At 36.4% G+C, this 14,636-nt stretch overlaps 1 protein-coding gene and 1 pseudogene across 1 annotated transcript in view; both read right to left on the minus strand.

Moving 5' to 3' along the window:
• Positions 1 to 14,636, minus strand: part of Ph4alphaefb (prolyl 4-hydroxylase subunit alpha-1) — a 162,327-nt gene that overhangs the window by 138,930 nt on the left and 8,761 nt on the right. The window lies entirely within an intron of this gene.
• LOC139768562 (uncharacterized) lies at positions 7,873 to 14,072 on the minus strand (annotated as a pseudogene).

Genomic DNA, 14,636 nt, shown 5'->3' on the forward strand with positions numbered 1-14,636 from the left:
TAATAAAACACGCAGACTAATACCGACTTTGAAAAATAATCGAGACGAACAAGCTGAAAGTGTGAGGAAATAGAAGTTATTAATTTAATATAGTTATTAGTTTCATGCGAGTTAGGTACTAATTTAAATAATAAAATAATGTGGACGTGTACATTCGTGTACAAAAAACCATCAGAACGCGTTCTCGCGTAAAAATTTATAACGTTACTTTCTGTATAATTTAGTATTCAAGAGAATCTACTCGAATACAAATCTAAAAAGGAAACTAAGCTCCCATCAGCTCAGAAAATTCGCCGTTTAAGCTAAATGTACCAGTGCCGGGACACTTAAGACCTGTGTCTGGACCCCTTTATCATTTTAGTTTTTAAATAAGTATAACGCGAATCAAAATCAAAGATAAAAATATAATACAAGACAAATATGTTTATCTTTGATTCTTTGGTTTTAATTCGCGTTATAACTTATTTAAGAACTAAAATAATAAAAATGTCCAGACATAGATATATTTACCTTATTACATACCTATATATCTTATGCAACGAATACAGATTTCATTCAAGTTAGAAATAACGGGATACCACTTAAAACACCGAGGTATTTAAAGTGGGCTTGACTATGATGCAAAATCAGATGCCTGAACATGAGGAAATGCACAACGAATATTCTGTAGTGTAGGAGATAAACTGATTTACCACTGGTTTACTTTCGATCGCTAACGTACGTTCTCATCGTTCGAGAAATATTGTATATGTTCGATTGAGTCGATAGATAATTTCCTAGCAGATCCGATCCGAGAATTATATGTATAAAAACGCGCGACGAAATTCAAATAACCCTCCAATCATTTTTGGTTAATTAACCGGTCAAGGAACTTGGATACATGATGTGGAATGCAGTTATCGGAAAGTTCAATATTGGTTTCCGACAGCGAGGCGAATATTCAATGGAGACGAATGTCGACGCGAACGAAGCTGCCGAGGAAACTTCTGAAGTCAGTTCGTCGGTACCTTGGTACGGTACAATGTTCGTCTGATTGTCAATTTGTATTCGAGAACTGTCACGCCGTCATTCCGATACTCGTTATCAGCAACCGACGTTCTTGCGTAATATCTGCCTTTACGTATATATTAAAATCATGAAATTTTCATCGAGAAAGCAATCTCTACATTTTCTCAGTTTTCCAACATGTTTTTCGAACATGGGTCTACCAGCATGTATTATTCGATATCATTATAACGACTGACATTTAAGGCAAATATATCAATTCATTTCTTAGCTATGTCAGAGACTAATATGCTACGGAATTAAAATTTATTATCTATTGTAGGATGACAATGTCACGACAGCGATTTTTTTTGTAACGCCAAATATATATAATTCTTTCTTTTACAACCATGTTTAAAGTCATTCGACTTCAAACTTGGAAAGTCAAAACTCTTCTCGTTCAAAATTTTATTAAATTTTTTAAATCTTCACGATACTGGGCATTGCGTTGAAATAGCGTCCGTCTCATTGGGGCAGCCGCGCCATGTCGCGTAAAATGATAACGAAAGCGAATACAAGAGACAGCGTGCGGAAACTGAACGACGACGGTTACGACTATCAGGAGAACGCTTCGATATTGGCTGCTAGCCCATTCCGATCCGAATATCCACTAGAGACGAGTGTCCGCACGGACGCGAGGTAGGGCGAATGAAGGGGGTGGATATTAGAATAGGAGAACAAGAAGAGAGAGAGAGAGAGAGAAAATTTATTGAGAACTGGTTTATTAGCCATTAGGGAAGGACCACCTCACGGAATATTGTCTCGGTACGTACCACCGCGCATCGGCACGAGTGCCGATTGCAGTCGCGCGATGCTGCAAGTTGCAACCTGCTGCAGCCTGTGTCCGAAGGGCGGAAAATTGAAATTGAGCCTCCATTGCATCGCCGCGCAATGCGGTCGGATATATTCGCAGCATCAGCAGATTCATCATCTCTTATACCCGATGAAATGTTTTATTTCGTATAATTCCGCGTAATAAAATAACTTTCTCTCCTAACCGATAATATCGCGAAATTTTGCGTGCTTCAAGTAAATATTTATACAGAAACTTTGCTTCTATAGGTATATGTATGTATTAGATCCATCTCAAATGAATTATCGAGTAAGTAAAGAAAAAGATATCATAGCATTATCGGTATTTTAATGAAGATTTAACTCGGATTATTTTTCATGGGAATATTTGCCCAATTAAAAATATCTTCGAAATGTTTAAAAAGAGATCTTGTTCTTCTCCGTAAAACTTGAAAACCGTAAGCACATATTTTAATCAAGTAATAGTTCTATAATCTTACACTTTTCTAGTTAAACAATAGACGTAGAGTCTAAAGAACCATACAAATCTCCGAGAATAGGTATATCCCTATAGCAACTAAAACCGCACGAACACGTAGATATCCGCAGACGTGGATTAAGCCTTTACAGCATTTTATTACGCGGACATAAATTCCCTCTCGGAACAGAGCCATTGTTGCAGGAAATGTGTGACGAGCAAGGAACGCCGAAAGCAGAAAAGCAGGAACGACAGAATCAATATTGGTCGCTCCTGATATTTGTTTGGGATGCGACTGGGAACCGGATTGCGCGTCGGAATCCGACAACAGAATGAAAAGGACACAATCTCAATCGATTCGGGACAGGGATCCTTTCGTCTAATCGAAAACGTCGCCATTCTCTGGCCATGAGGTACCAATATTGAGAAAGTGAGTGGCGAATAACTGCACAACGGGAAAGAAATATCTCAATCTCAATCGTATTGTACATTATATATACATTTACATGATAAAATACCTAGATGTAGGTGCCCTTTTTCATGAGCCAGACTCGCTCTGGAATGCCTACATTTGTATATATATTGGCGGTCATAAATTTTGTACAAGCAAATTGCTATATGACCATATTACACATCATACATGTACACACACAATAAAATACAGCGAGTTAGATAGAATTGTACATTAAGATGATATATAAAAGAAATAAAACAAATATAATTTGAAAAAAGTATATAGAAAAGAAAGTTTAAAATATCTATGTTTTAGACGTCTATTAAGCTATCGCGGCTCACTTTAGCATAATCAAGATGAAATATATAATAGAAAAAAAAATTTACTGCTTCTCTCTGATTATTAATGAGTTGTTCTATTCTCGAATATATCTACCGCTGCAAAAGCATTTCGTCCAAACCAGTTGCATCAGTGCCAAGTTTGATATATTCGCGCAGATATTCGTGCTTGTTCCTACGTGTTGAAAATGAAGGAGCTTTTACATCACCGGTAATATACCTCGATGTCCTTGTCGGGGAATACACGCAATCCGTAACAAAGAAACTGCCAAAGTGGGTTAGTGAAACGAGCAGGGAAACAAGGAGCCACCAGCCACGCTGAGAATGGGCGGAATTGATAGCGATCTTAATTAAAATTAGGGGGTTACCGGGCCCGGCGTCGCGTAACGCTTTCGTGAATCACCTCGGTCGGCTCCCGTTCGCGTCGTTCCCGATTTGCATAACAGTAAAGATCCCGGGGATCACACTTTATACACCGAGAGATGCGTTATGCGCGGTCGTTACTTGTTAGACGATTTCATTAACGCGATACCCACACGTTTGAGAATCCGATCAACTTCCGGCGCAACCCATTCAGAGATTATGCGTTGCACTGATGTCGCATAATCCTTTGAAAGTTTCACTTTCTTCATGCTAGGCATCATAATTATCTCAATATACTTATTAAATGCATTTTTGAAGATATATTTTGAAAGATTGCATCATCTTTAAATATTATACATATATCATGATTACTCATATTGTAGAAAAATATGCAATACTAAACAATAATTGATCAACGATAGCTGGCATGCGTTATGTCTCAAATATAATAAAAAATAATTAGGTTAGTGCTGCATATAAATTATTTTTAAAGTTTCTAATAAATTTCTAATAAATTTGTAGAAAAGATAATTTTTGATTTTCGTCTCGTAGATCGAATTTAAAACTTGTACGCTTAATGTACTTTATAGATAAAATGTATCCATATTTAAAGTAATTACCAAAAAAACCTATAGTTTATTCAATAGCTTTCGCAGTATATTTTTCAGTATATTTTTCTCTTTATAAGAAGTTATAATGTACACATTAATATTCTAAACAAGATGTGTTAATTGGAAAAATATTTAATGAATATTAAGACATTTATGATATTTTTATTTCTTTTTTAGCTTAGTTAAAAAACAGGATTTGTCTCTAATGGATAATCAACTTTTCATTAATTCGCATAATAACGTTTTCGAGTACTGCAATGTTTATTAGTTTATTTCGCTGTTTCACGTCTCATTGTCAGTTCAGAGTACCTCGGACGTATCTTCGTAATAGGAATAATATCGAGGACAATTTTAACGTAAGACGTCTACGAAATGAATTTATAGCCGTGTCATCGGCACTTTTCCAGTTGCTTTTAATTCGCCATAATTAGTAAAGTACCATGGAACGTACCTCGATGAATCACAGAAATACTTGACTCAAGAAGGTTTCTAGACTAACATCTTTTCCGTCTCTAGATGGTAACATCGATATGCAGCAACTTTCTTTACGCTTTCTACGTAGTTTCGCATATTTGCTTATTCTTTGGAAAGAGAATAGACCTTCCCCCGAACATACATCAGATATTCAAGAGTGATGCAATTTATTTACTTTGATTTTCGCTGCTTTTGTATGATATATGTATAATCTTATTCATAATGCCACGCGTGGAGAAGCGACGAGACGAACTTGTGTACATCGTTAAAATCGATTATTGCGCAAAGTTCCACTGCTAATAAAATTAACTGGCGACAAAAAAATATTCAATAAGCTGCACGAGATATAGGTATGGCAACTAAATTACCACGCAAAATTCTTTTATTAATCATTATCACAGTGACAATTCTGTCCAACTTCTCGGACACGCAACCCTGCAGCACAAAAAAGTTCCACGGACCATGCGAAACGTATAGCGACTCGGTTACACGTACCAAGTCTTTTCTCATGAATTAATTGTTAAGCGAAATTCTGCCGCTAATCACTCTCGTTCTGACTGCTCTCTCTCTCCCTCTCCCTCTCCCTCTCCCTCTCCCTCTCCCTCTCCCTCTCCCTCTCCCTCTCCCTCTCTCTCTCTCTCTCTCTCTCTCTCTCTCTCTCTCTCTCTCTCTCTCTTTCTCTATCTCGCATTTTTCCTGATTTTTCAAACTCAACAACTCCGCCTACGAAAAAAATATTATTTGGAGCACACGGTAATCCGTTTACATCAGAGTTTCTCTCATATTTAGATGTAATCGTGATAATGATGTCTCCCACGCATGATTGCCAAACGTCATTCGAGCATACCTCGACAGATAAAGCGTGAAACATGTCTGTGAAGTTGGCATATCATTTTCTAGCAGATCAAAAATAAAAAAGAGTTCTTGTCGCATGCAGTCGAGTTCTATAGTTCTTGATACTTTTTAATAATAGTTCCGTTGATTTTGCCAAAAAAAAAGTCCATTGAAAAAATTATCTGCTAGTTTTCCGAAATCTCGGAATTCCGGTTTATCTAAAATATTTTTCGAATAATTCTGAGCATACTGAAGCATTTTCTAAAGAGTTCTCGACACTAGCAATGTTGTATGATTGTTTAAAAAATTAATACCGCTCGAAAACCGAGTATTTAGAGAGAATAGGGTGATATGCTGTACGAAATGTCGCAGTTCCGGTTTATCTAAAATATTTTTCGAATAGTTCTGACCATACTAAAGCATTTTCTAAAGAGTTCCCGACACTGGCAATGTTGTATAATTTTTTTATAAATTAATACCGCCCGAAAGCCGAGTATTTAGAGAGAATAGGGTGATATGCTGTACGAAATGTCGCAGTTCCGGTTTATCTAACAATAAAATATTTTTCGAATAGTTCTGAACATACTAAAGCATTTTCTAAAGAGTTCCCGACACTGGCAATGTTGTATGATTGTTTAAAAAATTAATACCGCTCGAAAACCGAGTATTTAGAGAGAATAGGGTGATATGCTGTACGAAATGTCGCAATTCCGGTTTATCTAAAATATTTTTCGAATAGTTCTGAACATACTAAAGCATTTTCTAAAGAGTTCCCGACACTAGCAATGTTGTATGCTTTTTTTTATAAATTAATACCGCTCGAAAGCCGAGTATTTAGAGAGAATAGAGTGATATGCTGTACGAAATGTCGCAGTTCCGGTTTATCTAAAATATTTTTCATATAATTCTGAACATACTAAAGCATTTTCTAAAGAGTTCCCGACACTAGCAATGTTGTATGATTTTTTTATAAATTAATACCGCTCGAAAGCCGAGCGGTTAAATTTTTTAAACAATCATACAACATTGCCAGTGTCGAGAACTCTTTAGAAAATGCTTTAGTATGTTCAGAACTATTCGAAAAGTATTTTAGATAAACCGGAACTGCGACATTTGGGTGTGTGAAATTCGCACCCCTACTTTAAAATTTTTTAGTTCTGCAGAACAATCATGATTAGAGTTCCAGTTTTTTTTCAAAAAGTATAAGAGTATTTTTATGTTTATAAAAAGAGTTCCGGCGATTAACACTTTGAAAAAGACAATTAAAAAATGGAATGCTAACTTTACACCCAACTTTAAGACCGAATAGTTCTGAATAGCTCATCTGAAGCATTTTGGCGAGTACTAGAGTTCCTGATAAAAGAAAAAATTTTTTTATTTTTTTCAAAAAACAAAAAAAGAAAAGTTTGATTTAAAGTCAAAACAGTTCTAAGTAGCTCATTTGATTCCTTTCGAAAAGTTCTAGAGTTCCTGATAAGTAAAAAACTGCAAAACCTTAGAATTGTTAAAACATTATCATCAAAACGCAAATGACATTCACAGCAGACCTTCGAAGTCGAATATCTTCTTAAAATTCCCATCAAAACGCCTGCAACTCTACCATTAACTAGTGGCGATCCGGCCACTAGTTAAGAAGATATTCGAAGATGCAACGGATAAAATTCGACTAAGCCCCGTTTCACACGTATCAGACACTGGACTACTGACGCCGTGTATCCGATCGCGAAGTGTATGGATTAATATGGGAGCATTTACACGTTTGTCCGATAGACGAATTGTGAAAACAAAGAAAATCGATCGGATACCCGGCATCGGTAGTCCGGTGCCGGATACCTACGTGTGAAACGAGCCTAAATCTTTCTGTCCGTAAACGGTACGGACACGGCACGGTTATGTCTAAATCGACCTTAAATCGGAGACATATTCACGGAGGGAGTTCGTTATACGAGTAATATTGATATAAATCTCGCAGCATCGATATATACGCGTATAATCGATTAAAGATGCAACGATAAGATTATCGTAAACAACATCAACGAGTAAAACGCATAATTTATTGCATCGAGTACAGACATTCATGGTGGCGTATTAAAAAGTTGAAGAAAGTTACGTGCAACGTGCGTAACTTTCTTTCATTTAAAAAAGGAATGTATAATTTTATGAAATAATGAGAAATTTTTTTTCTATACGGCTAATTCACTGCAAATCCAAGTGTGTTATTTTAACTAAAGCTCTTCTTACACATTTCTTGTCGTTTTGAATAATGCCATTTAACACGGTTGAACATATTAATACGGTTAAACGTGTTGATTTAACACGCAACAAAACATGTAAAACGAGCTTCAGTCAAATGTGTCATTTTTAAACGTTTATGCGTGTAGAAATAACACACTTGGATTTACAGTGTATGATAAAACAGCTTGCAATTACAATTAATTACAAAGTATTCAATACATATAATCATTAGTCTATATACTCTATATAAATTAAAAATGGTATAGTTACTATAGTTGTCTCTACGCTATTAAATATTAAAAGATAAAATTTAAACCAATACCTTGAGTTAAATAACATTTTGTTCTTTTTAATTGTATGTGTCAAAATTTATTATTTTAACACAAAGAATGTTATTTTAACTCCATAGATTAGTCAAATTAATAATTAAATTAACATTGTTTTAGTTAAATTAACGACATATTGAGTCCGCGTTGCAAACAGTGGCAAGATTACTACCTTTTTTAAATCGTGGCAGAAAGGAACGCGAAAAAAGTGGCGAATGCGTGTTAGAATCCAAAGATTCAATTGGCCTGAAAACTACGCTGGTGCGAGCACTGTCGTATTGTATCGGAGAAGTCAGGCGGTCTTAGGCCCTTGATTCTCTGCACGAGTCTCTTTGGGCCTGGGATCAGAGTCAGTTACTGGTCTGGCGAATATATAGCCTCTCCCAGTCAAGTCATGCGCTCACCTCCCAGTGGTCTCGCTGGACCGCTGCAATGGGGCTGTTCCGATTCAGTACGTCTCGGTCGCAAGATCTGATGTCGGCTGGCCAGCGCGCTCTGCGGTAACCAAGTGGCGTCAATCTGACTGCGCCTCTAAGAGCCTGTAGTGATATGGGCCCAAGTACCGCTGGTGAATTGTGGAGCCAAGGAAGGGCACGGTTATCTGGGAAGCTCTCGACTGTCAATCCGTTTGCTCCCCAACACGCAGTAAATATGAAGAAGTCAAAAATGAATCTTCACGCCCGGGTTCTTGGATGGTTTGGGCACTGCACGCACGATGCAAGATTGATGACTCGGTTAGTGCAGAGACACCCAGTGACTGCGTAGCTGTCTTCTCGAGAGTAGGCGCTAGTTATCAGGTATAGAAACGATTACATCTCTGACGCACGAGACTCATGCCACGAGTAGCCGTGGCCCCCAATAGCCTTTTTCTTCTTCTTTGTAAATTTTATGGCACCTAATCCTCCTCAGGATCACATAACGGCCAAGAACAAGTCAAAAATAATAAATACAGACTCGAAAGATTCAATCTAAACTCGGCGCTGATTGCATCAGCAATCTTCAAAAATTATTCAGGACAAAACACGTCCGAACATCTCCACGATCTCGACGAGACTTGCCCCCAGTAGCCGTGTCAAATTAAAATAAAAATAAATAGTAATAAGTTATTTCGTGAATGGATATCCATCTGTGTCAAACGCAGTGCACGGGCACTGCGTTTCAAGCATGCCCGACGCCGGGGATCGACTCGCAACGGTGGCGGGATTCGCGTCCGCTTCTCCCACGTTGCAAGGCCGCCCAACTTCGACTCCCCGGCTAAAGTGAAAGATAATCGCATGCTTTAATGGGCTTGGAACCCTTAAGGGGGGGGGGGGTCGTTCGGCTGATTCGGAGTCGTAGGTCAATGAGACCCCTTCGTCGGGATTGGAATCCGATTGGGCCTGATGATCGATCGAATGATGCTTTCGCTTGAACCGTGACTGACCCGTCTCGCGAATGGATTGTTATTGATCTTCAACTTTGTGATGTTCTCGTTTTGGTATGCCGTCACCGCGATAAATTCCGTCTCTTTGAAAGCAAACAACGCGGTTGGATGAGTAAAGAGCTCGTTGTAGTTCTTCGCATCGAAGCAACGGACTATCCAGATCCTAGGAATGTATTTGTGCATCGATGTTAATACCACGTTATTATTGGAGTCGTTGATGTTGTTCGTGAGCTTCAATTTATTGAAGGTGATCGGATTGTCCATCCAGTGGCTCCCCGTTGCCGGACTCTCGGGATGCTTATAAATCCTATAGCCGAAGGGCTGTTGCGTCTCTGCCGGCCCCGTAAAACTCCAGCCACCATATTGTTGTTCTTGCCCCCCGTTCTGGTATCTACAGTACTTGTGACGGCGATCGGAGGCCGGTGCTATCTCCATGAGGACATAATAATTCTCACGTTTCTCCAAACCGCTTACGTTTATCTGAACGGACGGGAACATGCGCCGACCGCTTTTGGTAATTATCATTTCTGTATTATTCTCGTAGAATTGCTGCTAGAGGTTTCGATTAAGCAGCTCCACGTTGACTCCGCGCAGCAATAAGGGTTGAAATACCCATTCGCTTGAATTCATCCTCTCACCTAATTTGCGTTGTAGAGCGATCGGTGACTGCGCGAAAAGTGGCGATGCCAGTTACATGTTCAGTTCCAGAGGCATCAGTGCGTTGTTTGGATCCTGAAGAAACATCTCCGATGATCGACGTTTCTTCTCCGACACCGTCGGTGTAAGGTATAAGGCAAACACGGAAATGCTCAAAACGAACGTCGAAATCACGTGCAGTTGTAGAATGGAACTAAGACGACCGGTTCTCGCCTACCAGTGACCTACCACAAAACGGGACCAGTGCAATCCGCCGAAACTAGGCGAACTATATGTGTCGTCGGTCGTTCGGCGCCAACACATGAGACAATTATGTGTCCATGAACCATTTGTCCTTTCTGCCACAACTGACAAAAGGTAATATATAAGGTAACAAATAACGTTCACGTGATAATTTTAAATGCCATAATCACATTAATCTACTGAGCCAATTAAAATAAATATTAACTCATTACGCGTTGTTAATCCATTTGTCGTAACTTTCTCTTTGTTTAACCCTTTAGGGGCCACACATCGATCCCGTTGGAGTAAAATGTTATAATTTATAAGAGTCTTAAAAGACGTCCCTGATGAGTTTTTTAGTTTTTTGTTTTTTTGTTTTTTTTAGTTTTTAGTTTTTTGTTTTTTTTTGTTTCTTTTGTTTTTTTTGTTTTTTTTATGTACATAATTATGTACACAGGCCCCTAAAGGGTTAAAAATGTTCAGATACTGTCTGTTCCTTTTCCGGGTAATCTCAGTAGAGACATCCTGCACTTCTTCAAGCTTCTCATATATCTATACATATTTGCCTTTCCGCTGAATCTCGATCAGTCAAACTCAAGATATTAAGATTCTCTAATGATTCGATAATATTCCAACAACGTTCAGACGAAGAAATTATTAGATTAATGCGTGTACAAATGGCAACAACTTGCTTCTTTTATGTACATTTTACATTAGTGATATATATTAGCGATATTTAGACCCTGATAAAAATATGTGCACGGAAAGAACGGTTTTGCTGAAGTATCTAAAAATTTAGCCAGATATACAGATCTGAAAATAATTTTGTTACACCATTAAAATAATTATAGTAAGTCGCTGAAATATGATGATTCTGTAAAAAATTTTGACATTTTAGCAATCAGTTTAAGTTCTACATAATTATTTTGATGGACCAACAAAATTATTTTTAGATCTGTATCTAGCTAAATTTTTAGATACTTCAGCAAAACCGTTCTTTCCGTGCACTGCATATATACGGTTTTTTAAATAAAAATATGAATTATATCGATTTCTTCCTTGCTATGCAGCATCGAGAATGCAGCAGCACAGTGCTGCTTATTAACCCTAGGTATGCACAGTGAAGTCTCCAAGACCCCAGCCTAGCTTCCTTTTTTCGCGCTTGTAGAAACTTTTGTCTTATATATTCTTTTCTTTTTACTCGTATATCTCGGAACTCTTTAATTCAATCGACTTTTATGCATTATGGGCCTATTCCTTGATCGATTCTTGATCGATTAAAAAAATAAATAAATAAACTGAAATTTATTTTTGCTGAAGTTACGATGACAATGGGATGAGGTCTCCGAGACCCCACAGTGTATAAGTGTATAGACAAAATAAGACTGTGTATACCTAGGGTTAAAAAAGATAACATGCAATTTATTCACGCTCATGTACAAAGTAACGTCGACCACGCAGAAATTGTTGATAATGTTAGTACGGGTACAAAATTCAGTTTTGTGAAGCGCAAACGAAAGCCAGAGACTTGCAGAGTTTCTTATTCACGCATCATGGAAATGCACGCCCTTAATCTACACATACGGAAAGAACGGTTTTCTGTCTGAAAATAATTTTGTTGCACCATTAAAATAATTATAGTAGGTCGCTGAAGTATAATAATAATGCTGTAAAATTTTTGATATTTTAGTAATCAGTTTGATTGTTTTACGTAATTATTTTGATGATACAACAAAATTATTTTCAGATCTGTATCTAGCTAAATTTTTTGATACTTCAGCAAAACCGTTCTTTCCGTGCACCATTCTTCTGTACACTCTTTACAAATATAGAAAGAGGATATCGAAAAATAAAAATGCGTTAAGTCATTACAATGTTAAATTTACGTAAAAATCCATGTACACGGGGAATTTAGAGATTTTTCTCTTTTTCTCTCTCTCTCTGCGGTAACGAAAACTCACGTTTTCACGCCAAATCGCGTGTTACGATATCGTATTAAAACTTATAATAAACGACTGTTTCGGCCGAACTTCAACCGATGACATAATGTGCGCCTTTAAATATCAAAATAAAAATACATAATTATATACTCAATGTATACAAAACAGAAAACAATAGACGTTTAGCTTGTACACGTAAGTAAATCTCGCGTATCATTAATGTATATATTATAAATGTGTACTTGGCGCCTTTTTTTTTGCCTTTTTTGAAAATTACATTTACGTGGTATTATTAACAAAACGATATTTTAACAAGCTCGGACTATTCAGTATATCCGCTGTAATCTACTTTTCATTAAAAAGTACCCTTTTGTAAACTATTCATTATACATCATATACTGTAGGTACCAATAAATTCTAGATTTAGTAAAAACACAAAATAAATGCTATCATTTATCAAAACTCATTTAACCGATAAGCTTAAAGATGCAATTAATTATATGGATTTAATTTTAATTGTCATATACAAATTATCGAATTCTCTAATAAAAATTCGAACAAATTTAGATTTTGTATTAGACATTTAATCATTATGTCTAATACAAAATCTAAATTTGTAGAATATAAAGTTTATCTTTATTTTGCATATAATAGTAAAAAGAAAATACCTTATTAATTATTTCGGTTCGTGTGGAGGGAAATTATTTAATTTTCAGATACAATTAAGGTATAAAGGTACTAATACCCGAACACTTAAGAGTAGGTAAATGTACCAACGCCTGGACACGTATCTAGGTCTGGATACCTTTAAAAAAATATAAATTTATGGAAATAAACGTTTGGATACCATAACTAAAGTTTCAAACTACAAAAAAAAATATTTTTATCTTCGATTTTAATTCGCGTTATACTTATAAATAATAACGGTGTCCAGATATAGGTACATGTCCAGGTATTGGTACTTTTAACTTAATTTCTAAATGTTGAGCAAGACATAATATATTAATAACTAAGACGTATGTATCGGCCTGACTGGCAATAATTTTATCGTCGTGACGATTCGACCATTGATTTTGGCCCGATTAATCGTCAAGACGTTTATAATCTTTGATACTTATATATATAAGCATCTCATTTTTTTTTAAATAATTTAAATTAAATTATTAAATTTATTGCGAAAAATATTACCTCAGCCAGGGTTCGAATCTGGAACCTCCTTCATTCCGTGAAGGTGTCGTACCACCCTGACTGAGGTACCATTATTTGGTACCTCGAATCGTCACGACGATAAAATTATTGCCAGTCAGGCCGATACATACGTCTTAGTTATTATTTCGTACTGGCGAATTACAATTGCATTGAATAATATATTAACTTCTTAATGGCTAGTTAAGAAGATATTCGACTTCGAGGATGCAACGCGTAAAATTCGACTAAGTCCGCATAAAAATTATTTTGAAAGTTCTAGACGTTCTGATAAGAGTTCCGTTTTTTAGTAGAACTCTAAGAATTCTGAAAGGAATTTCTATGATCGAAAACGATCCAGTCACTAGTTAAGAAGATATTCGACTTCGAAGGTCTGCCGTAAACGTCATTTGCGTAAATTTTGATGATGATTTTTTAAAACAATTCTAAGGTTTTGGAATTTTTTACTTATCAAGAACTCTAGAACTTTTCGAAAGAAATCAAATGAGCTACTTAGAACTATTCTGGCTTAAAATCAGATTTTAATTTTTTTTTGTTTTTTGAAAAAAAATAAAAAATGTTTTACTTTTATCAGGAACTCTAGTCGTCAAAATTCTTCAGATGAGCTATTGAGAACTATTCGGTCTTAAAGTTGGGTGTGAAGTTAGCACCCCATTTTTTAATTACCTTTTTCATAGTGTTAATCGCCGGAACTCTTTTTATAAACATAAAAATACTCCTATACTCTTCGAAAAGAAGCTGGAACTCTAATCAGAACTATCGAATTTTAAAGTAGGGGTGCCAACTTCACACACCCGCGACATTTCGTACAGCATATCACCCTATTCTGTCTAAATACTCGGTTTTCAAGCGATATTAATTTTTTAAACAATCATACAACATTGCCAGTGTCGGGAACTCTTTAGAAAATGCTTTAGTATGTTCAGAACTATTCGAAAAATATTTTATTGTTAGATAAACCGGAACTGCGACATTTCGTACAGCATATCACCCTATTCTCTCTAAATACTCGGCTTTCGGGCGGTATTAATTTATAAAAAAATCATACAACATTGCCAGTGTCGGGAACTCTTTAGAAAATGCTTTAGTATGTTCTCAGAACTATTCGAAAAATATTTTATTGTTAGATAAACCGGAACTGCGACATTTCGTACAGCATATCACCCTATTCTCTCTAAATACTCGGTTTTCGAGCGGTACTAATTTTTTAAACAATCATACAACATTGCTAGTGTCGAG

Source organism: Temnothorax nylanderi, unplaced genomic scaffold, assembly GCF_030848795.1.
Source record: "Temnothorax nylanderi isolate EJ_2023f unplaced genomic scaffold, tnyl_v1.0 TNYL_tig0016_pilon, whole genome shotgun sequence".
In the NCBI taxonomy this organism is placed as follows: domain Eukaryota; kingdom Metazoa; phylum Arthropoda; class Insecta; order Hymenoptera; family Formicidae; genus Temnothorax; species Temnothorax nylanderi.